The sequence below is a fragment of the Capricornis sumatraensis genome, chromosome 19, assembly GCF_032405125.1.
Source record: "Capricornis sumatraensis isolate serow.1 chromosome 19, serow.2, whole genome shotgun sequence".
NCBI classification, from domain to species: Eukaryota; Metazoa; Chordata; class Mammalia; order Artiodactyla; family Bovidae; genus Capricornis; species Capricornis sumatraensis.
The window spans coordinates 69,340,750-69,366,462 of NC_091087.1; positions in this window are offsets into that span (position 1 = coordinate 69,340,750).

The following is a 25,713-nucleotide window of genomic DNA, read 5'->3' on the forward strand; positions in this document are numbered from 1 at the left end:
TATGCAAATATTTTCTCCCATTCTATAGTTTGTCTATTTGTTTTGTTTATGGTTCCCTTTTCTGTGCACAATATTTTAAGTTTAATTATATCTCATTCCCTGGTGGCTTAGACGGTAAAGCATCTGCCTACAATGTGGGAGATCTGGGTTCGATCCCGGGGTCAGGAAGATCCCTTGGAGAAGGAAATGGCAACCCACTCCAGTACTCTTGCCTGGAAAATCCCATGGACTGAGAAGCCTGGTAGGCTACAGCCCATGGGGTCACAAAGAGTCGGACATGACGGAGCGACTTCACTTTCACATTCCTATCTCATTTATTTTTACTTTTATATCTTTTGACTTCAGAGACAGATCCTTAAAATATTGTTATGTTTTATGCTAAAGAGTCTTCTGCCTATGTTCTCTTCTAGGAGTTTAATGATTTAAGCTCTTATATTTAGGTCTTTAATCCATTTTGAGTTTATTTTTGCATATGATATGAGGAAATGTTCTAATCTCATTCTTTAACATATAGTTGTCCAGTTTCTCAGCATCACTTCTTGAGGAAACTGTCTTTTCTCAACTGTATATTCTTGCCTCCTTTGTTGTAGATTAATGGACCATAAATAGATGGACTTATTTCTGGGCTTTCCGTTTTGTACCATTGATCTCTGTGTCTTTTTTTTTTTTGGGCCAGTATCATGCTGTTTTGATTACTGTAAGCTTTGTAGTATAGTCAGAAGTCTGCAAGGGTGTTTTTGTTTTTGTTTATTTCCTCAAGATTACTTCCCACTGACTTCCTAAGGGCAATCCCTCCACTGAAAGTGAAAGAGAAAGTCGTTCAGTTGTGTCTGACTCTTTGAGACCCCATAGACTGTACTGTCCATGGAATTCTCTAGGCCAGAATGCTGGAGTGGGAAGCCATTTCTTTCTCCAAGGGATCTTCCCAACCCAGGTCTCCAGCATTGCAGGAGGATTCTTTACCAGCTGAGTCACAAAGGAAGCCTATGGATATTCACCATGTCTGTTCCTATGTCTACACTGCTAATCCAGGGTCTGACTCCTTTTCATACTCAACAGCCCTCACTACCAACACAGTACTATTCCCCCGCTCATTAAGAGGGACCAGAGTGAATTCTCAGGGCCTGGAGGGGACAGCTTTTTGGAGGGACCTCGGCATCTTGAGAGTCACAATTGTAGGTGTTGAGATGTTTCAGCTTTTGCAAGGCAGCAGAGTTTCTGGAGGGACCACAGACAGATTCCAAAATACATGTGTCTGAAAACCCCAAACTATTGTTCCTAGATGTAGACCATTATTTTTAAGTGCCCGCTGTTTAGGAGTTCTGTGGGAAAATCAAACTAAGTCCAACTGAGAGTTTACATTTTTAAATGCCTTCCATGAATCAAGTAAGCTCATGAAATGCTGCCAATTCCACAACACGAAACCAGCTATCAAGTCACCCACCCATGCAACCTTCGTTGGTCTAATACTGAGTACCTACTTTATGTAAAAATTTTGCCCACTGATTTTTGGAGCTTACTTTTGGAGATTCCTTATGGATGGAGATAAGAAATGGCAAACGTGTTTGAAATGCACTTTCAGCTGTTGATAGTTTCTATAGGGGAATGTAAAGCAGGGTAAGGAAAGAAACAGTGAGCAGAGGCTCAGCAAAGATGTCACTGAGGGGGAGCCTCTGGGCAGTGACATGATCAGAAAGAGTGAACTATGTAAAGGACTGGGGAAAGAACATTTCAGGAGCAGGGCATGAGAAGGTAAGAGAATTTTAGGGGTACAGGGTACATGACCTTGAAACATAGCAAGATGACCAACAAGAAAGCTCTCCGTGACCTCTGAGCTGGAGGGCATGCATCCATGAATGTTGTTATTCAGTTGCTACATCATGTCCAACTCTTGGCAACCCATGAACTGCAGCACATCAGTCTCCTCTGTCCTCCACCATCTCCCGGAGTTTACTCAAATTCATGTTCATCAAGTCTCTACTTATATCTAACAATCTCATTTTCTGTTGCCCACCACCGCCCCCTTCTCCTTTTGCCTTCAATCTTTCCCAGCATCAGGGTCTTTTCCAATGAGTCATCTCTTCAGATCAGGTAGCCAAAGTATTGGAGCTTTAGCTTCATCAACAGCACTTCCAATGAATATTCAGGATTGACTTCCTTTAGGATTGACTGGTTTGATCTTTTTGCAGTCCAAGGGATACTCAAGAGTCTTCTCCAGCACCACATTTCAAAAGCATCAATTCTTTGGTGTTTGGTTTTCTTTTTGGTCCAACTCTTACATCTGTACATGACTACTGGAAAACATCCTCAACTGCCACTAACCAGCCTCATGATTTGGAAAAACTGCTTCTTCTTATGTTGTTTCCCAGTCTTAGAAATAAGGGGATGAACTGAAAAAATTCTGGGTCACTTTGACTAAAAATTCTGATTCCAGGTGAGGATGACCCTAACAACTTGATAATCCTTCCGTGTTTTTTTTTTTTTTTTTCATTTTTCCTAACCCTATTTTCTATTCTTGGGCTCCAATGGTGTTTTCGGAGATTCCAGATGTAAATAATGAAGAGACACCTTGTGTATTCTTGATGAAGTATCCTTATCACAGATAAAAATTTATTCTTCAGAATAAGACCAGAATGTTGTGCAATGACAGGGAAACATCATGAAAAGTCTCTTGCTGTAATAAATGGATAGTGATTATTCTGCAGAAGACAGTTCATGTGGTGGGAAAGCTCCTCTGCCAACTTCCTGTCCACGTTCAGTTGAGAGAGCTGTGAATCCTAACTACTAGACCATCAGGGACTTATTTAATTTAGATACCATATTGGAAAGAAAGCCAGAATGTTTGGGAGAGAATACCTGTATTCTTGTTTTATAAATATATAGAAGATATGGGTATGAAAGATCAGAAATTCAAGAATTGTTTCAGAAAAAAAAAAAGCTTCTACTCCTTTTGAAAAGAAAAGCAAAATAAATTTGTGAGTTATTTAGTAATACATTATTGTATCTATTAAGTCTATTAAATAAAATATTGCTTTTTAAAAAAGTTGAAATGTAGGTGATTTACAATGTTGTGTTAGTTTTAGGCATACAGAAAGTAATTCAGATACATATATATATTCTTTTTAAGATTATTGTCCATTATAGATTATTATAAAGTATTGAATATAATTCCCTGTGCTATACAACAGATCCTTATTTGTTTTATATACAATTGTGTGTATCTGTTAATTCCAAATTTCTAATTTATACCTCCCTCCCCTGTTCCCCTTTGCTGTGTGTGAGCTCAGTTGCTTCAGTCATATCTGACTCATTGCAATCCTACGGAATGTAGCCCACCAGGTTCCTCCATCCACAGGATTCTCCAGGCAAGAATACTGGAGTGGGTTGCCATGCTCTCCTCCAAGGGATCTTTCTTGATAGCCATAGATTTGTATTCTATGTCTGTGAGCTTATTATGTCTTGCAAATAAGTTCATTTGTGTTATTTTTTTAGATTCCACATAGAAGTGATATCATATGACATTTGTCTTTCTCTTTGTGACTTATTTCACTTAGTATGATACTCTCTAGGTCCATCCATGTTGCTGCAAGTGACATTATTTCATTCTTTTTTACAGCTGAGTCCTATTCCATTATATATATACGCCACATCTTTATCTTTCCATCTGTTGATGAACATTTAGGTTTCTTCCATGTCTCGGCTGTTGTAAACAGTGCTGCTATGAACATAGGGGTACAGGTGTCTTTTTGAATAAGAGTTGTCATCTTTTCCATATATATGCCCAGGAGTGTGATTGCTGGATCCTATGGTGTCTCATTTTTAGTGCTTTAAGGAACCTCCATGCTGTTTTCCATAGTGGCTGCATCAGTTGACATTACTGCCAACCATTTAGGCTAGTCTTTTTCTTCACATCCTCTCCAGAATTTATTATTTGTAGAGTTTTTGATGAAGGCTATTGTGACTAATATGAGGTGATACCTCTTTGTAGTTGTGATTTGCATTTCTCTAACAATTAGCTATGTTGAACATTTCTCCAAAGAACCCGTACAGATGGCCATCAGGCACATAAAAAATATTACTTAAAAAAAATGTTTTGGAGATTTGTCCTAAAACTGTCAGTTGCAAGAATGCTTACAATTTGGAACATTTGTTAGTAGCTGAGTTTGTGGTAATAAAAGGGCTTCTGTTGAAAGACCATTGATCTTACGGTTAGAAGACAAGATTCAGGCTACAGCTCTTCATTTTCTAGCTGTGCGACCTTAGTCAAGTTACTAGGCTAGTCTGAACTTTGACTTAAGAGCATAAATTAAGGGCATTACACCTGTCCAATTTACTTCATAGAGTGAGAAGTGAATGAAAACACATGTAAATAAAATTGCTCTGTTAACAGCAAAACACTGGCAAATATGAGGAAGAATTTAAAAAGGAAGGAAGAAAGGATTGAAAAAAATAGAAGAGGAAGGAGGGGTGTTGATGGAAAGAACTTACTTTCACACATTTTAATCCCAGTTAGAATATGGTCAGACTTAGAGGATTTTAGCAGCGGTAGGTAGGACCCCAAACCCACATTCTTTCTCCAGCATGTTCCATACAATTCCCACAGCTTCTCATGCCCCTTGGATCTATTTATTGTCCCCTTTGTCTCCAGTTTTAAGAGGTAAATAATCCTCAGAAGGAAGCATATTTTATTGACATTAGTCATAATGGCCAGATTTCTTCCATGGTTTGTCATTAATGCCCCTGACTAAAAAGATTTTGCTTTTTCTGATCCTTCTTAAAGACATGGGATTCACTCTAGCTCACCTCAATGCATAAGAGATATTGAAAATCTCCAGTTTAACAAGACACATGTACCCTTACGTTCAGGGCAGCATTCTTTACAATAGCCAAGACATGGAAACAATCTAAACGCATATATACAATGGAATATCACTCTGCCATCAAAAAGAATGAAATGATGTCATTTGCAGCATCATGGATGAACCTAGAGGTTATCACACAAAGTGAAGTAAGTTAGAGAGAGAAAGACAAATATCATATGAAATCATTTACATGCAAATTCCAAAATGTGATATAAATCAACATATCGATGAAACAGAAATGGGGTTAGCAGAGGCAAGCAATTATATAGAGAATGGATAAACAAATGACAAAGTCCTACTATATGGCACAGGGAATTAGATTCAATATCCTATAATAAGCCATAAGGGAAAAGAATATGAATATATATATATACACACATATATGCTGTTGTTCAGTCACGAAGTCATGTCTGACTCTTTTTATAGCCACGGACAGCAGCACACCAGGGTCCCCTGTCCTTCACTATCTCCCAGAATTTGCTCACATTCATGTCCATTGAGTCAGTGATGCTATCTAGCCCTTTCATCTTCTGCTACCTTCTTCTCCTTCGAAAAGCATCAGGTTCTTTTCGAATAAGTAGGCTCAAGTATAACTGAATCAACTTTCTGTACTGATGAAGTGAAATCAGTCCCAAAGTAGCCAGAACCTGATTCGCAATTACAGCAGTCATGGTCATCAAGAAGAGCCGGTGCAAGAAACACTGGGAGCAAGCCAAACGCTGGGCTGCGAAGCTGTGAATAACCAAGAAATTCCACGTGCAGGACCAAGAGTAAAGAACCAGATCCAATGGGACATAATGAAGAAAATGAGGGTGTGTGCTTGTGAGTTATGATTTGGGCTTCACATAAATTTGGTTTCTCTTGGAGATTCCAAGTGCTCCCTAACCCCAGAATCAGTATTTGCCTCTAAGGATGAAAATCATCACATCCACAACACAATGGGCGGGTTGAACCATCTGTGGGCACAAACCCAGCAAACCATAAATTTTCACTGGAGCTTGGATACAGCTCAACCCAGATCAAAGCTTCAGCAATAGTATCTAGGAGTCACGGCTGGAATAAACTTATCCTTTAGGAAGTGCGTGCCTGTTGGCTTTGTCATGTTTGTTGTTAAGTCGCTAAGTCATTTACGACACTTTTGCGACCCTATAGACTGTAGCCCGCCAGGCTCCTCTGTCCATGGTATTTCCCAGAAAAGCAGTATCAGGCTGTCCCAGCCGGATGTCAGAGCCACCCTGTCTGGACCCAGTGGCTGTTCTTTTTCATGGAGCTTTGAGCTTCAGTAATTTTCTTGGTGGGCTTCCCTGGCGTCTCAGATGTTAAAGAATCTGCCTGCAGTGCAGGAGACCTGGATTCAATCCCTGGGTTGGAAAGATCTTCTGGAGGAGGAAATGGCACCCCGTTCAGTGAGGGAATATTTTGGCCAGCTTGGGCATTTTGTCACTGGCAGGTCAATTTCTTATCTAAAGTGAGTCAATGAACACTTTTGGTAGTAATATATCTGTCTTTTGGAGCTGGGGTATTGTGAGTCCAGGCATGAAGCATTTCTTCCAACCTGATCGAGTTGCTTAATGTGCCAAGGTGAATGGCGATTTCTGGTTCTGGACCATAATGCAGTCATGATTAGCTTGTTTTAGAAATGTCTTTCTATAACTATGTGCTTTGCTCTCAAATGACAGCATGCCACAATCCTGACTGCTAGGGCTGGTTCAGCTCTGTGTGAATTCCTTATGGCCAGATCAAGGACATGTATGTTTAAGCTAAACCTTTTTCATAGGAAGCACTCAGCAGAGAATGAATGAATGAATGAAATGAAGTTTGCTCACTTCAGTCTATCAAGGTTCCAGTTCTGACGGCCTATTTTTTATGTGTGAAATATTTTCTCTAAAGCTTCATTCCCACCAAAATAAACATTGGTACAAGAAAGAGTTTTTATAAGCGTTTTGCTGTGCTCAAGCCACACGGCCGTTTATTAATGACACTTCCAAGCTCCATTCTTGTGCTCAGACTGGCAAGGGGGAGTTCTGTGCTCACAGAATGTAATTCAAGAACCAATAAAAGTTGATTACATACATATGAAACGTATGGACTGGGGGTAGGAGTCCTGGACGGATTACAAAGCGGGTGTCATGTTTCATCTTCTGCATGGGGTTTTATGGGAGGCCCGCATGAAGCCACAGATTTCTACATCGTCCCTTTCACTAAACATCATGTAAACAGAATCATGTTCTCATTCGAAAGTACATCTGCAAGATCACAGTTCAGAAAGAAGTCCAGGTTTTCTATCAACTTTAGCTCTAACTGGAGAATCTTATGAGAAACTCAGTAATTAATTAGGAGGTACAAGAGGTCATCTTTAACTATGAACAATTAAAATAAAATAGACTATTAGTTCCCTGATTGGAGATGTGGCAGCTGGAGGTACACGATCTTATAGAATGATGAGCCTTTTTTTTTTTTAACTTCAAAATAAAGCCATATTTCCCACTCTCCTTGCCCCTAAATTGTAACATCTACTGATAAGTATTATTGAGAAGCCTTTTTTTTTTTCAATAGCAAAAGAAAATGCCTGGATACTTTGCTAGTTTTCTCAGGAGCCTTGGCCACAGAAATATCCAAGCCTTGTTCCGGTCCATGTTGAAACACAGCTGCCTCTGGGTAGCCACAAGGCAGCTGTTTGCCAGCCCCACAGCACAGCTGGTTTTGAGCAGGAAATGAGGGAACCCTTCTCTGGGGAAAACTACAGGGAGGTTTTGGTGAGCAGAATGCAATTACCCTGGCTGGAAATGTGCCAGGCGAGGATGGTTCATGTCTGACTGTTGCAGAGGCATCCTGGGACCCTCTCCCATGTAGATTGTGCTTTAAGCAGAAGACAGAATGAGAATATAATTATGATCATCTTAATGACTATAAGGTAATTACGATGATGTTAATAACTATAATGTTTTTCAAGAAAACTTCTTTCACTTTCCAAAGTTGAGAATGCAAATCAGTGGACAGGAGGATTGAAAACAATAGATTCGCAACAAATGATACACCGGTGGTAATAACTTGATCAACTCTTTCAAAATGACTGACAGGTATGTATCAATTCTGTAGTAAGTCCTGGTGACTCTCCTACTTTGCATCATAAATTCTTTCTGGAGCTTATCTTTACTTTAGAGTTTTACAAACCCCTTTAACAGTCATTTCCTCTGCGCCATCAAGGAAGTTTAAAAGTGTTTTGAAAAGATGCATGTTTTTATTATCCCCAATTTACAGATGAGAAAACCAAGGCTTAAAGAAATGAATCATTTACAATCATACATTGCTAAGTGTAAAAGTGATTACACTACATTTGTCCTTATCCTTTACCACTTTTCCAGAGAAACTTGAATAATACACATCATTCATCCCCCAGAAATGCTAATTTATGTTTCTCAACATATTTTTAGTGCCAGATTTTAAAATTATGTAAGATGTAGTTTTGAAGTTGGAGCCATCAAAAAGTTCAATCATGACTAGTTGACTAGAAAATATATCTGATAATAAAAATTCAGTTCAAAAAATGGATTACATAATCCATTTTGCTAAACATAGCCTGCAAGAATCTAATGAGAGTCAACTCTGAAATCAATCACTCAAGAAGCTAAATTGTTAAAGTTCTTGTGAAGTAGTTTCCTGATAAATGGCATTCTTTGATGGAGTGTCTGGGTAAATATGGTGCATTCGTGATTGATCCTCCAGAATCTTGAGTTATTTTAAAAAGAATATTTCATTTTTATATTGATATGTGGTTGCAAAGAATGAAACGCATGGATTCGAATTCCAGCTCCACCATTCTCTGAATGACCTTGAAAATGGCCCCTCATTCTGGAGTAAGACATCAGGAGATAGAATAAAATTGACATTACATGCAGAGTTACGAGTGATTAAATAGTATATATGAAAATGTCTACAATGACATCTCCACACAGTATCTGCCCCAGAGCTTATCAAAATCCTTTCCAACAGCTATTTACAGTTCTTTACCTTCAACTGAAATAAAATACAAAAATAATTTAAAGGACATGCTTCTCAATACATATGTTAATTTTCATGATATTCCCTTGAGATTTAATTTGGATATTTACACTGAAGACAGAGTGGACTGAAGACAGAGTGGACCAAACTGTATTCGGGACTTGGAGATAGAAAAATTCATTAACAAACAGAACAGAAATGCAGAAGGAGACTGTATCATATAATCAGAGGTCCAAAGCATCTGAGTTCTAAAAAGTCTAGGCTCTTTCTAGTTGATTGAGTTTTTGCATTATCCATGTACTTACCTAATATTTGTTAATGCCTGTTAAATGAAAAATGATATGTTAGGTGATGAGAATATAAAAATTTTAAAGCAGAGATAAGATAAAATGGTATACTTTTTGATCTCAAAAAGCTCGCAGAATGACTGCTAAACAGATTTGGGGATAATGTATTTTCATATAATAATTATATGTATGAGTAAGTGATGGCAACTTAAGATTAATCCTCTTGGAGATGTTAGGTAATTTCCTAACTAGCATCTTGAAGCATCACTGGTTTTTGGTTATAAACAGCTGGCTGTGTTGGGAAAGAATAATACTGGGTAGTAGGCCTTGATTCTTAGATGTCTTCATTGTTTTCAGTTGCTCAGTTGTGTCCAGCTCTTTGTGATCCCATGGACTACGGCACACCAGGCTTGCTTCTCCTTCACCATCTCCCAGAGTTTGCTCAAACTCATGTCCATTGAGTCGATGATGCCATCTAATCATTTCATCCTCTATTGCCCCCTTCTCCTCCTGCCATCAACCTTTTCCAGCATCAGGGTCTTTTCCAGAGTCTTTACAACATTTCAAATCAGGTGGCCAAAGTATTGCAGCTTCAGCTTCAGCATCAGTCCCTCCAGTGAATATTTAGGGTTGATTTCCTTTAGGACGGACTGGTTTGCTCTCCATGTTGTCCAAGGAACTCTCAAGACTCTTCTCCTGCACCACAGATGTCCTAGACCTTGCTTATGGGTTGATCTCTAGCTCAGCTTGTAGAATTCCTGCACAAACCCAGGAATCTTATGTGTAAACAAGGCAATATTGTTTTCTGATATAAACATTGGGATATCAGGGCTGTTTGATATATGTGAGAAATTAATGGAACATTCCGTTCCAAGTCTCCAATCCTATGTAAGTCCTGAGATGACTATGCAAACATGCTTGTCCCTCTTTTCTGTAATATCCCCCTATTGTGTGACTTTAACCAGAAGTATGGGTTAATTTTAACTCACTCCAGCATTCTTGTCTGGAGAATCCCATGGATAGAGGAGCCTGGCAGGATACAGTCCATAGGGTCTCAGAGTTGGACACGACTGAAGCGACTTAGCACACATCCATGGGTTAATTTTATGAATCCATCATTACACTTTGTAATACAGACAGTGTTCCATATTAAGACTAGAAGGGGAAAAAAATCTTCAGGGCACTGCCAATTCTGAGCTGTCACCTCCAGCGTCTTGTCTCTTTCTCATGATGGCAGATGAAAGGAAATGAGAGGGAACAATAGAACAGGAAGGGAGGGAGGACCAAGAGAATGAAAATCACAAATTTGGAAGCTTCCTGAACACCGTGAATCCTTTGTCCACAATTAGACATCACTATTTTCAGCATCCCCATCCCAGGTCTCCTTCCCAATTAAATTGGCTGCATGTGTCAACGAGTTTCTATAGAAACATGTTTCCACCTCTCAACTAAGCTGTGAGGACCCACCTATAAATGTAGGATCTAAATCTCTTCCTTTTCATGGTGCAACTTATGACCTTTAGGAAAATTTGCAATATTTATTATCCATTTCATTGAAAACAGGAGTCGTGTCTAATTCTTGGAGCATTTTTGGAAGTTGAAGAAATATGGTCTGGCTTAATTTGCAAATGATTCTGTTGACTCTCCGGTAATAACATGTACCAAGGGGAACAGGAGACAAGGAACTTGAGTTTAGGGTGTATTCTAGGAGAGCCTATGTCTGATCTTGGGAAGTTGCTGATACTTTTAGCTTTCCGAGGACAAGATTGGACTCTAGGTATCATTTAGCAATATGACTCATCAGTCACGGTAACATCTTTGGCCCTGATGATTCAAAAATTATTATTCACCCAACACATTTTTTACAACTTTCTTCATTTCATGAGAAAGTTTTCGTCTGCAAAAGTGATGGGCATTCACTCTTCCTTCTCACCCTATGAAATGTTGGAGCATACAAGTGTTTCCTTTCATTCCCTTGAAGAAAGGAGATGTCGTATGGCTTCTCGGCATTTCCATACATGAGATTAGTCCTCTCATCATAATAAACTCAGACAACATTGAAATGAGTAACCAGAATGCTCGTACACACATGAACACACTCACAAACACACATACATACACACACCACTGGAGGTAATGAAGTGGTTGGGGTATTTCTCTATCTTTCCAACCCTTGAACATCTTAGGGATCAAGATTTAGCATGTGACTTCGTATTTCTGTGGTGCCCTAAGGACCAAAGAACAAGAGGAATGAGAAGGGTCTTGGAAAGAAGGAACCAAAAAAACCCAGACCCTTATCACCCCTTCCTGCCCCCATGTTGTACTGTTGAAGAATTTTTGAGCCCTCCTAAGTGGTATGACCTGTCTCCCCTCCTACGCCATGTAAGGAAACAATATTTGTCTTATTCATCTCCCACCCAGTATACAAACTGTATCCAATCGACTCGCAAGACCCCTACACCACTCCTTGTCCCCTGGCTATAAAAACGAACCAAGGACCCACATTCAAGCTCTGCTGTCCATGACTGTCAGGAAGTTGGCCTGTGGTACTGGCAGTGACTCTCACCACTGCCCCACCGCCCCCTGCTAACTCTAATAAACTTTATTCTGCTTTCCTTCTGCCTCGTGTCTGGAAATTCTTTTCCAACCCGCACATAGACCACAATTTCTATTAGGATATGGTGAACTGGGAAAATTAAATATGACCTGGAATGGAACTTATATAGCACACATAATTTACATGACTTCTTTTGTGCCAGTAAGAGAGAGCATGTTCAGAGGCAACTGGGCCCTTGAAAAAGCCATCTAGCTACTTCTCACTTCCCGATTCCTTTCTAATAATCCTTTCCATAACCCCCAAGGATGGGGAGTTTGGAGCCTGCCTTTAACATCAGGCAGTAAGCCACACCCCTGCGCCCTTACCGTGAGAGTGCACCATATTTTTCATTTCTTCAACTTGCATTGGCAATCTGTTGTAGCATAATTTGCACATTTACACATTTTAGAGAGCAAGGCACAGTCATGCAACTTAATTCCAAAAAACATAAGCACTGAAGGCTGCCTCTGCACATTAGCTTCGCAAAGCATATGAATGCCTTTGCCGAAACCCAATCCAAGGCACAGGCTTATTTGAAATCAGCGTCAAGAGGTATTTGCTGTTTGTCATTTCCCAACCAAAATTTCTTGGAATGGTCATTTACGGCCCTTTTGGGTTGACCTTTAAACGTTGGCTTGAGGTTGGCAAGCCTTGGTCCTGGGCTCAGCCTACCTTTCAGATCTATGGGTTCACTAGTATTCTGCAGACACCAAGAATTCTGCTGAAGCACTTGCTTCTAAGTGTCAGGGAATCAGATTTTGCCCAGCTCTTCAATGAAGAGTTATTTGGCTGATTGATCCTCCCACACTGTTTCTTTCAAATGGTCTTGTACAGCTCAGTGGAAAACAGAATTGGCACCTCTTACCTGGAACAAAACCTTTGGAATTGCACAGAATTGGGTGCAGATCTCACCTCTTCCCTTTCTGGGCTGGTGTCCTCGAAGGTGGACTTCATCACTCTGGGACCCCATTTTTATCAACAGAAGGGGAAAGAATTCTTCAAAAATCTTATGGCTAAGAATTGGTGAGAAAACACATGGGAAAGAACGCTGGCACAGTGATCTCTCCATTGATAACTGCTCCTCTCCCTCCTCAATGCCAGTGGGAGGTGGGGCTCTCACTAGGAAAAGGAAAAGGACAAATCATTTACAGAACAGAGTGTGCCTTGCGTCCCTCCAGAGGAAGGTTCTTCTGAAAGACACTGTTTGTGACCCCCTCTGACAGTCCTCTTGGTATACAGAGTAATTGAGTTTCCCTCCTATTCAATTGGGCTGCTTCCTTAAAAGTAGTGATTAAAACAGATTTACTGGAGGGCAAGATGACATTTATATGGACTAGAGGCATTTTCCTGTTCATTTTGTTTGGGGAGTAACCTTTCAGAAAGGGTAGATTTAATTTAGGGAACACTTCATTAAGCCGGGGACGGATCACTAGAAGGAAAATTCTTACAAGGAAAAATGCCATCCTCTCAGAAGGGTGTGCTCAGTTTTAACAATCTGACAGTTAAGGGAATTGAGGATTTGGGGAGGGAGGGGTGTGCTTCTTCTGGTTGGTGGTACTTGGACTTCTCTCCCTTTTTTTCTTGCATTTCCCCTGCCTTTCGTTGGTTTTAAACAGTCAGTGGTGTAGGAACGCCTATTCATTATTGCCGGTCAAAATAAACAGAGCTGTATACATGCAGATACTTTGGGTGCTAATTTGTGTGTTGAATTTATCTGAAGAGCAATGATCTTTTCTCTGATCACAAAAATTCACCTTCTGTTATTAGAGCTATTCAGAGATCTTTTAGGATGGTGGTATGTCAACTCTTTCTTAGGCAGAAAGTTGAGTTATCAAGCAGAAAACTTCAAGGAATAAGACAGACCTCATTCACTTGGAAGACACAGTAGCCTGGGGGAATAACATTTATACAAAAGCAGCAGTGCTCACTAAATCTTTCCTTCTTGACCCTTATAGAGCAGAAAAAAATATATTTTGTCGATGATCTCTGGGTGGTCTTTGGCAAGGCTTTTGGTGTGAGAAGATTTCTCCTGTGTGTTCTCATTGTGTTGTTGGTTTTGTTCCTTTGAGCAGTTTTCTCGCTACCTCTCCAGGTTGTTCCGTTGAATATTCTCTTATGGGTCTAATGGCAAAATCTCAAAAAGACTGTTTGAAACCAGGTTCTCAAACCTCTCTTTCATTCTGCTTCTTGAACTCAGAGTGCTGTCCAAGTGCCAAGGGCATCATCCACCTTCTCCCTTTGGCATAGTACCAAGCCCAATAATGTGAGGTCCTTAAAGATGCACTAATCCAATCACGTTCAGAATTTAGCACAAACTGCTTTAAATTTTATGCAAAAAAACTAGTATCACCTTTGTTTCCATGGAATGTTCCCTGGACTAGAAAGACTTCCAGGGAAGCCCTTGAAAGACTTTAGTATCTTAACCTACCATGGAAAAGAAGAATCTGAAAAAGAGTATGTGTAGATAAATAGATATTGATATTGATACTAAGCAAGACCCTGTGGGGCTCCTGAGCACAAAAGCCTTTCTGTGTCCCACATTTCTTGACTACAGGAAATAGGTTTCTTTCAGCCTGCTTGACCTTCCCTGAGTTCCAAGGGACAGGTTCAAACAGATGCTAATTAGAGAAGGAAGGGCATGCAGAGACTAGAGAGGAGCAGTCAGGAAACAGTGGCACAGCCTTGGGGCAGAGTCCTGGTTTCCCCTCAAGGGATACACAGGACAATATCTTTGAGCTGTTTTGCAGATACTGAAACTCCCACTGATGGGAGAAGTTAAGTACACTGCCCACAAGCACGGAAAAGCCAGACTAGTTGCAACCAGAAGGTTGATGATACTGACTCCTCCTTACCTCAACACCAATTAGACTCAGAAGGTAAAGGGTCTGCCTGCAATGCAGGAGACCGGGGTTCGATCCCTGGGTCAGGAAGATCTGGAGAAGGGAATGGCTACCTACTCTAATATCCTTGCCTGGAGAATCCTATGGATGGAGGAACCTGGAGAGCTACATCTATGTGGTTGCAGAGTCAGACACAACTGAATGACTAACATTTTCACTTTGACTTCAACCAATCAGAAAAAAGTCCATGAGCTGATCACACTCTTTTTAAACTATTACTATACCATTCCTCACTACTGCCTCTAGGATAGGACACACAGTTTTAGCCCACTATAGCCTGCTTTGCCTGGCAAAGCAATAAAGCTATTCTTTTTTACTTCACCCCAAACTATGTATCCAGAGCTAATTTTGAGTCAGGTTACTGAGGCCAGATTCAGCATCAATATGGCTAGCTAGCCAGCTAGCTAGATGTATAACTAAGTCACTTTGCTGTACTCCTGAAACTAATGCAACCTAATAAATTAACTATACTGCAGTTTGAAAAAAAATAGGTTTTCTAAAAACAGTCTACTATGTATGATAATGTATTACAGCTTTATAGCATTCATTGATTAGAAAGCATTCTAGAAGTATACTTTGAAATATCTTGATGAATTAAAATGTTTTTAAAATGAATCTGTTGGTTGGTATATGTCTAAAAATTATTTCAGGCCAAGGTTACCATTTTTTGTCATCGTTCTAATTTGCAGACATCTTAAAAAATCTTGCAACAGAGGAGATGCTGTGAGACAGATACTCATATGCTCATTGCAGGAGGGTAAATTGGTCTAATTTTTATGAAAGGCAATTTGCCAATATGCATCTGGAACATTAAATATGTTAGTACCCTTTGACCTAGTAATTCTATTTCCAGGAATCCATTCTAAGAAAGTAATCCAACATAGCTAGCTATTTTCCATGAATTGGTTTATTTAAGCATTACTGCATTTATGAAGAAAAAAAGGGAAACTACAAAATGCCCTCAAAAGCTGAATGATTGGGGAAAGTATTATGTATAAATATTAGGCTATGTAAATGAGGAAATTTTAACAATATAAATAGATACTTATTGATGAGAGCAAAATGCAGTGAACTCAAATCTGTTAAAAGTATATGCATAGAAGACAATGCAGATAAATCATGCCAAAGTATTATTTGTTATTGTTTTGGGCCATTTCCCCCTCTTTCTTTATCCTTTTTGTATTATAAGCATGTAAAATAATTAAAAACATTCTAAGTAGTAATCATAATTTGGCCAAAATTGTGCGTGTGTACGTGTGTTTCTATGAATATTTTTTTTAAGAAAAAATATGTCTAGCAAGAAAGATGAAACAAAGAAATAGTTGGGCTAAGTTCACATTTTGCAAACCAACTTGTGCTTCTAAAATAAAATTCTGCATCTCTACACACTGGGTTCCTGGAAGCTGACCAAAATCTGCTCAGTAATATTAACTCCACTTATAAAAAGGGAAGAGAACATATTGAACGGCATTCACTTATGGTCTGGGTGCTTGGAGGAAATCAGTTGGTGAGTACCAAAGTGATGACATGCATGTTTCTATTTGCATGTTGGAAATTGACAGATAATTGAGAGGAATCAGCATATGCAATTTCTCAGAGGAAGCCAGCTGAAAAGTCAGAGGAACCTTGCCTACAAAGGCGTCTAAAGTCTGCTTGCAGAATGTTCTAGAAACATATAACTTTTTAGTTACCATCACATGACCTCACTGTTTGCTGGGGACCATGAAGACCTTAGCTTGACTGTCCAGCTGATGCAATAATGCTCTTCTATATTCAGAACGTCATACCCATTCCTTTCTCTGATTACAATTGCTGCAAAATTGCAGGGACCTCACACAAGAAATCATCAGAAATCATAATCCAGCCTGGTGCCTTTTAGGATACCCATAGAGATACTCTAGAGAACCGCCTTATCTAATTATTAGTTTTAATTAATAAAAACTAATTAGTCTGACTTTAAACTGGCTAGGACTGGCTTTCCATTAAACAAAAATTCAATATACATGTTTTAAAAGAATCACAGCTAAGTATATATTAAAGGCCGCAGCTGTGCACAAAACATACACACTAATAGATTAAAAAAAAGCATATAGAAGATTAAAATAAATATTAAATTTATCCCTAAAGGAAGAATGACACAACCACCAAATAAAGATGTTTCACGGCGCGAACAAGAGATGGTGAAATGAACAAAGCCAGAAAAATGGGGGAGGAGGCAGAGAGTTAAACTTTACTAACAATAACATGCACTTTTGATTATAGCTGTAAGTTTAGACCTAAAATACCTATGGGAAACCATAAATCTGAATTTACCACCTCGTTCTTCCCCCAGGGCAGGGGTATGGGTGCTGAGAAGCAAACAGAATTTATCCGAGAACATTGCTCACACGTCTCTTTCCTTTAGTGCTCCAGTCTCCCACAAAATGTATTTATTTAACAAATGTCACCCAAAACAGCTTGGTAGCAGATGAGGTTTATTTAATGGCAGTAAAACAGGTGAAACATTCCCTACATTTTGTGTCTCTGTTTATGTTTCTATCAAAAAAAAAAAAAAATTGAGCTAGTTACAGCTCTTTACACACTCAAACAGAACCGCGGCATATATTTGGGAAGTCATGCAAATTTCATTTAGTAACTGGCTCGGAAAATACACATCTCTATATTTTCTCAAAGCAATTTATGATTTCTCAACCCAGAGGACAGGAGAATCCAATCCCAATTCAACTTTGTTTTATTTTTATTTTATTTTTTTTCAAATGCGTTCCCCTTCAAGATCGGCAGTCTCGATTTGGCACCGGTTTTAAGCTCTTTTAAGTGTTCTGTTCCCTTCCTATTTTAGCTTTACTATGCTGTAGAGTGCCCTCTCAGCGAGGAAAAAAACCCACCCGACCTCCCCCCCAGTCCTTTCAGCTGTAACCTTTCCACAAGTAAATGCTAATTGAAAAAGAAAGAACACCACTAATCTTGGAATTTAAATGCATTTAACAAAACCAATCTCACTCTAAATTGTTGTTTCGCCATTCCCTTTTCCCTAACAGATGTCGAGAAACTGCAATTCCTATTAAGAACACTTGACTGTTTACTCAGCACGAGAACTTCAGCCTCAGTCTGTATCAATCTAAATGCGTTTCGAGACGTCAGGCACCGGAAAAGTGCAGACGGTTAGTTGGTTATTTTTAAATGTAATCTTCACATAAAAGAATCACGGCGTTTTCCCTTTCACTTTGTCATCCCTTCTCTTTTTTAACGATGGCATCGGCAGACAAGGGAATTTTTATGACCCGTTCCGTTTAAGTTGCTGTTGGCATGAACTAGCGGCTTTGTCATGCCGGGAATGAAATTATTAGTTAAGTTTGTGAAGTTGATCGGGGAAAAAAATGTGCCGTCCGAGATTCTCTCAGCCCAGACACTTAACAACTGAAATGGAGTTGCGTTTTCCTGATGGTGTCTGCTTGTGGCTGCAGGACCGCTGGACACAGGTAGGCAGAGAGAGAGGGTGGGGGGCACCAAGGGGATGCTAAGGAGGGGTCTCTGGCATGGTACTGGCTGGCAGACAGAGGTGAGGTGAGCACATGTCCACATCAGAATCTAGAAGACTCTCATACTCACTTGGCCTTATCCTCCAAGAGTCTTATCGTATTTGTCATTTGTTTAAAAGCACTTGCTTAGCACTTGGCACATAACATACATATATTGCACACGCGAGCTGCGTGATTTTGCAGCTCTGTGTTTGCACTGGGTTGTAGGGGCCCTTGTCATCTTGCCAGCACCAAGCTGCACAATTTGGAAAGTTATATTTTCAGAATTCTCGGCATTTTGACATGTTTTCCCTTTTCAGTTCACTGTCCCTTTGATTAAACTTATTAAGAATAGAAGGAGGAAAAAAAACACAGAAAAGGAAATAGCATCAAGTCAGAACTGGAAAAAAATTCCCTGTTTGGAATGTAACTGGGACGTGTATAGTTTTTGGTCCCCTGATGATAAATCGACTCAAGTAGTCAAGTGCACTGAGGCACCACCTTGGCTTTCAAGTAGCTGATCCTATGACTGTTACAGGCTCCATTTTATAGGTGAGAACACTGATGATTTGAAAGGGTGATTTGACCTCAGAGATGATCTGTAAAAAGAGGCTGGACTAGTATAAAGCTTATTTATACTCTTCTATTCTCTTATCCAGGTTTGCCTGGTGGCTCAGATGGTAAAGAATCTTCCTGCAATGCAGGACACCTGGGTTCCGTCCCTGGGTCAGGAAGATCCTGGAGAAGGGAAAGGCCGCTGCTGCTGCTGCTGCTAAGTCGCTTCAGACTCTGTGCGACCCCATAGACAGCAGCCCACCAGGCTCCGCCGTCCCTGGGATTCTCCAGGCAAGTACACTGGAGTGGGTTGCCCTTTCCTTCAATGCATGAAAGTGAAAAGTGAAAGTGAAGTTGTTCTGTCATGTCCAAGTCTTAGCGACCCTATGGACTGCAGCCTACCAGGCTCCTCCATCCATGGGATTTTCCAGGCAAGAGTACTGGAGTGGGGTGCCACTGCCTTCTCCAAAGGGAAAGGCTAGCCACTCCAATATTCTTGCCTGGAAATTCCCATGGACAGAGGAGCCTGATGGGCTACAGTCCATGGGGTCGCAATGAGTCAGACATGACTGAGCAACTAACACACACATACTCTTATCCAGACCCTGAAGGTTGCTGGCATTTTTCCTTTTTAAATTTCCTTTTAAAACTCTTCCTTAAGAGATGTTTAAACATGTATGTAAAGTTTCTCACTGCATGGTTAAGCTCCTGAAAGGCAGAGTTTGTCCTGATTTAATATGGTGTATTCCCCAGAGTTTGTACCTTTCTGCTGGTCATATATTAGTGGTTGAACAATGAATTAAGGAATCAACAAATACATGAATTGGGAGAGTTATGGTCACATCTGCATCTTAGGTCTAATTTTCCAGTAGAGGTTGACTTTTCTAGCCTGAAATTATTAAAAAAAAAATATTCTGGGGCATTGGGGCCTGGCCCCCAGGCCATTTGGCATGTGTGGTTCAGGTTGCAAACTGTTTTCCTTGACTTGTCCTAATTGATTTCCATGCTTTGGAGTTCAGTGTGTGTCCGAGATTCTTTGGGTGAGAACAAGGTTGAACTTGGAGCCAGCCCAGCCCGATGGATGGTCCTGGACTCTGGGATCAGGTTGGCCAGACACTGGGCTCACCTGTCAAGCAGCTTCAGGAGAATTATTCTAGCTAAGACCCAGGGTCCTCCTGATGATGGCATAATTAACAGTCCTGCCCGAGCTTCTCTGGTGGCTCAGCAGTGAAGGATCCACCTGCCAAGAGGGAGAGGTGAGGTCGAGCCCTGGGTGGGGAAGATGTCCTGGAGGAGGGAATGGCAACCCACTCTAGTGTTCCTGCCCGAGAATCCCATGGACAGAGGAGCCTGGTGGGCTACAGTCCTGGGGTCGCAGAGAATAGGACACGACTTAATGACTAAACAACCAGTCCTGCCCTCGGGGAGACTCCATGGACTGAGTAGGGAAGAGTGCAGGGGTGTGGGGACTTGTCAGCTCCAGCTGTTGTTAGTAGAATTTACAGATTTGAGGATCCAAACAGCAAAGTCCAGGGGTTCTATGATTTAATCTTTAGCAAGTCCTGTCTCCTCTTATTTTCTGTCTCTTTGTCTCTCTGTTGCCTTCCTGCTGCCATCCCTTTCTGCCTTCCTTCTCTTTCCCTGACCCCCGCTCACTCTCCAGCTTCTGTCTTATCTCTTTCCTCACTTCCCACTTTTCCTGGGTCTCATTTCCCCCTCCCTTTAATTGCAAATCCTGCTCTCAGGCTCTGTTTGTGCCTTGACAAGGGGTCGCGGGAGGCAGGGCGCCCACAGGTGGGCAGGGGGCAGCATCCATCGAGGCTTCCTCTGCGGGAGCTTCCTTGGGGCCAGTCTGGGTGGAGCGGCTCTCTAGAGCAGGATGTTAACTGGACTTTCCAGACTCCAGGCACTTTCAGAATCCCTCAGCGTCAGCTGAGAGGCGTGGCCCTTCAACTGTCTGGAGACTCCTGGGGAGAAGCCCAGCATTGGTCTTCCCTCTGGGTGTGTCTTCCGCTTGAATTCTCTGGGGTTCTTAGATGGTGGATGACAACAGGGGGAAGTGAATAAGGAGAGGAGAAAGAACGGAGATGCTAAGATTTAAGACTTTTAAAATAATCTAGCCCAATTTCTTTTATGGAGGAAGAAATAGAATCTTGGAGAGTTCAAGAGACCTTTCCACACTCACACAGAAGGAAACAAGGAGAGAAACCCATGTCTCTCGAGGCTCAAATTTCTCTCTACTCTTTTCTGTTTTCTGGAAAGTGGACAAGGTGAGGATGGGGTGAGGAGGCCAGGAAGAAGAAGGGAGGGCACAGCTGAGGGTCTGGGGAGGGGACTGGACTGGCCTCCTGTCCACAGCTGAGTCACACACACACACACACAATTTGAAATCACGTGACTCCTGAAATGTCGTGTGACCTTGAAGAAGACTTTGACTTCTTGGTTCTGTTTCCTGTATCAACCTAGGATTACTTTCCTTCCTTTTGCTGGTAGAAGATCCAGATTTAAATCTCACTGACATTTGTGGACATTTGCGCTGTGTAAGGCATGGGTGAGTCGATTCTTCCAATCAGCGAGTTACCTTTTACTGCCCCATTTTATAGATGGGAAACTGAGCCAGTAGCTTCCTTTCACTCTCTTCATTCAGGAAATCATACTGAGTATAACAGTAGAAATGAAAACTTTCAGATCAGATCCACTTGTATCTGAATCTCTTTCTTTCTTCTGTCTTTCCTTCACTCCTTCCTGCCCTCCTTCTTTCTCCCACCCTCCCTTCTTCCCTTCTCTTTCTTTCTTTCCTTTATTCTGCCGCTTTCAATATTTTTGGCACTATGTCATAGCTGTGAAATTCAGCCCTCTCTTCTGTCCATAGAGATAAGGGGCAATTGGGAACTCTTATAGACAGGCATCTAGCCCCTGCTAGAGGATCTGACCACCTCCAACTAGGAGACCAAAGCGAAAGAGGACACACAGCAGCACCTGTTGCACTTCAGTCTGGAGCTTGGCTCTGAAGGTGTGTGAACAGAGCAAATAAAGAAAGATTCAAGAATCTTCCCACATGTGGAATTTCATTCTTTTCATTTGGGAAAAACCAACAGATCCCCCACAAGGACTGAGTCATGCTTCTCGGTTTTGAAACTGTCAGAATGCTTCAGAAAACAACCCTAAAACTATGACTGCTGGGAGCAGAAAAAAAGGACGCTCTTAATGAGGCCAAAACAATGGCTGGAGAACAAGTTCTAGACCCACGGGGTGCTGACATTCCCCACGCATCCCTGGCTCTTCCCATGTGGCCGGCCCACTGCGCCCCATGTGGAAGAGCCAAAGGGCAGCCCGTAGGCGGGGCTGTGTGTGGTGAGATGCACGCTCTCTCCAGCCCATTATTCGTCTTCCAGGGAGCCACGGAAGAAAAGACGAGAAGAAAGGATGTGACGTGTGTTCATTGTAATAATTTAGATGCTACCTTCTTAGATAACCATCCATGTCGCCAACATCCAGAAGGGGACTGTGTGCCACATGGAGGGCTTTCGTCAAATCTGTGTAAAGGTGACAGGTTCTTCCTGAAACCTTGCCCGTCACCTGCGTGGTTGAGAATCCTCATGCAGAAACTCAGACCTTCCAAAGGCACTGGCATTCAGCACAATTCAAAACAAAACAAACAAACAAAAAAAAACATGAGCTCCGGTCAGCTGTTACAGCCTCCTCGGTTCCCTTTCCTCGCAGGAAGGGTCCCTGGACTCAACCCCAGGGCTGTCACAGCCTGAACCCCTGGCTCTCACTTTCCTACCCTGTGATTTCACCATACCGGTCACCACCTGGCCTGTCTCTTCTCCGTTCCACACCTGGCCCGCCCTTCATGGTCTGTTCCAAATGTGTCCTTCGTTAGGAACCTCAGGACCCCTTCAGCCCCAGCTGCCGCCCCCTCTCAGGCATCAGCAGAGTCTCCTTTCTTGTCTGACTTCTTCCGCAGATTCACAGCTCTGTCTCCACAGGTTCACTATTAAAAAAAAAAATTAACTGGAGGATAATTAAATTTAAGCTTTACAATGTTGTGTTGGTTTCTGCTGTACAATGATGTGAATCAGCTGTACGTATACACATATCCTCTCCCTCTAAGCCTCCCTCCCACCGCCCCACCATCCTACCCCTCTAGGTTGTCACATAGTACTGAGCTGAACTCTCAGTGCTGTAGAGCAGCTTCCCACTAGCTATTTCACACACGCGAGTGTATATACGTCCGTCTACTCTCCCAGTTCCCCCCACCCTCTCTTTCCCCTGCTATGTTCACAAGCCTGTTCTTTCCGTCTGTATCTCTGTTCCTGCCCTGCAAATTGGTTCATCAGTACCATTTTTCTAGATTCTCAAGTCCGCTCTTTCCAGCCCTCTTAGGACACTTGTGAGAGTCTCCATTCTGTTTGGTGGCAAGGAGAGTGCTGTGTATGCGACTTCACGCATGTGCTAGTGAATATACATGAGTCACAGACTTGAAGGGTCTAACTGAGGACTCTTCACGGCAGATCTGGGCCTCATAGAGGTCCTTCAGCGCTCTCTGCTCCAAGTTTTGGGACCATGGGCTCAAGTTGTAATTCTGACTGAGGGCCAATTCGGTGATGTGCCCTTGGGCTAACTCATTAAACTCTCCATGCCTTGGTTTCCTCATCCTTGCCACGGAGCAGTTAATATTGGCTCTCTCCTGGGGTGCTGTGAGGGTTAAATGAGTTAATGCCTGGAAAGCACAAGACCAGGATTGGTCATCCATAGGTCAGCTCTGAAATGTACAGGTAATGTGAGCTAGAAGGCCCAGAGAGAGACTCCCGTCGTCCAGGCTCTGCCAAGAGAGTCCCAACCAAGGTCACATCCATGTGGTCAGCTTGTGATAGGGGCCTAGGCAAGACATCTGACTCTTTGTGACATTGAACATCACTATGAGTGTGTGCGTGCATGTGTGTGTATGTGTATGTGAGAGAGGCGGGGGTAGGATAAAAAGATGAGACGAGCAGGCAATACCAGACTGTTTCAGAATCTGAGCAGATTTCTAATTAGGATAACATTCAGCTATTCTTATGAGAAAATATAAGGACGGAACAACTCATCACCGGGCCTGCTTAGAAGTACATGGTGGCAAAAGGTAATCAAGCTCCCCTGAACCTCTGCAATGGGTTGGCTCAGAATCTGGCATGGGCTATCTTTGTTTCCCTATCTTTTTCTGAAGCCTTTAGCAATCACTAACAATCCTATTTACTCTGTGTACCAGACAAACACAGTTACCATCGCCATCTCACTAGTTTTATCTAATATTGAAATTTCTCTCCCTAAGAACAGCCCTGAATATATTATGATATCTGCTGAATAAATGATGTGCATAATATACTGTGCAGAGATGGTATTTATGAAGCCAGACTCTAACAGAAATGAAGGAATCCAATGAAGAATTCAGTTCTCGTTTGAAAGGAAATTCAATTGGATACATTTTCAAGAAAGCAAAGTCATGTTTTTTTTTTTTTTTAATCCTTGCTAACTTTTGGATTCAAGGCCAATTTCTTCATATTCCCTGGTGGGATAGACGGTCCTGCTATTTCTAGCATACTTTTCCTGCTGAAATCGAGGCTGTCTCCCTGTTCCTACATGAGACATGTCCCATTAATAACATCATTGTGTGTGCGCGCGCTCTGTTGTGTCTGACTCTTTGCGACCTCATGGACTGGAGCCCACTGGGCTCCTCTGACCATGGGATTTCCCAGGCAAGAATACTGGAGTGGGTTGCCATTTCTTGCTCCAAGGGATCTTTCCGACCCTTGGAGATCAAACCTGTGTCTCTTGTGCCTCCTGCATTGGCAGGCAGATTCTTTATCCCTGCCCCACCGGGGAAGACCCAATAACACTATTATCATTGCTTTTATGTATAATAATATGTCAAATGCATCCAGTAGTGTTTGAGATGTTATAAGCCATTCTCTCAATATGTTTCTGAATGAAAAGGGAGTTAAAAGATTCCCATTTTGCAAAGAAGGCCAGTCTACACTGCGGCAGAGCTGTAGAACAATTTCTATTTTGCCGGCTGTACAAAGTGCTATTCACCATGCCATTTTGTTTGGTATTTCATGTTTTGTTCAGTGACTCCAGTGATGGTAGCACTGGTGTTATTAATCATAACACTCTGCTTATTCCAACAGGTTGACAAGTTCTTTTGAGCTCCACCATCTCCAGTTACATAGGAGAACTGAGGCCAGGAGAAGAATGGGTAATTAGGCATGGTTCCACAGATAACAGGGCTTCCACAGCGGTTCAGTGGTAAAGAATCTGCCTGCAGTGCAGGAGCAGTAGGAGGTATGGGTTTGATCCCTGAGTTGGGAATATCCCCTGCAGGAGGAAATGGCAGCCCACTCCAGTATTTTTGCCTGGAAAATCCCATGGGTAGAAGAGCCTGGCAGGCTCCTCTGGTCCATGGGGTTGCAAAGTGTTGGACACAACTGAGTGACTGAACATGAGTGCCATGGATAAAAGATACTGAGCTTGGGTTCGGATCAGGACTTCTGTGTCTGAATGCAAGGCCATCAAGAGGTCTCCACTGGAATGTGCTGCCTTCCTCCTGGGGCCTGGATCCTTGTGATTCTGAATCCAGAAACAAAATTCAGCCAACTTTGTTTTCACAGAATTGGAAGTCGAGAAGTCAAATTAAAGAAGTGCTGGTCCATCTGTCTGCATGTTCCTCACCCTGTGAATTTTTATATCGGAATATAATTTCATTGGAATATAATTGCAAATATAACTTTACAATGCGATGTTAGCTTCTGTTGTACAATGAAGCTTGTCAGCTATATGCATACATATGCTGCTGCTGCTAAGTCGCTTCAGTCATGTCCAACTCTGCGACCGCATAGACGGCAGCCCACCAGGCTCCTCTGTCCCTGGGATTCTCCAGGCAAGAATACAGGAGTGGGTTGCCATTTCCTTCTCCAATGCATGCATACATTCCCTCGTAATTAGGCCCCT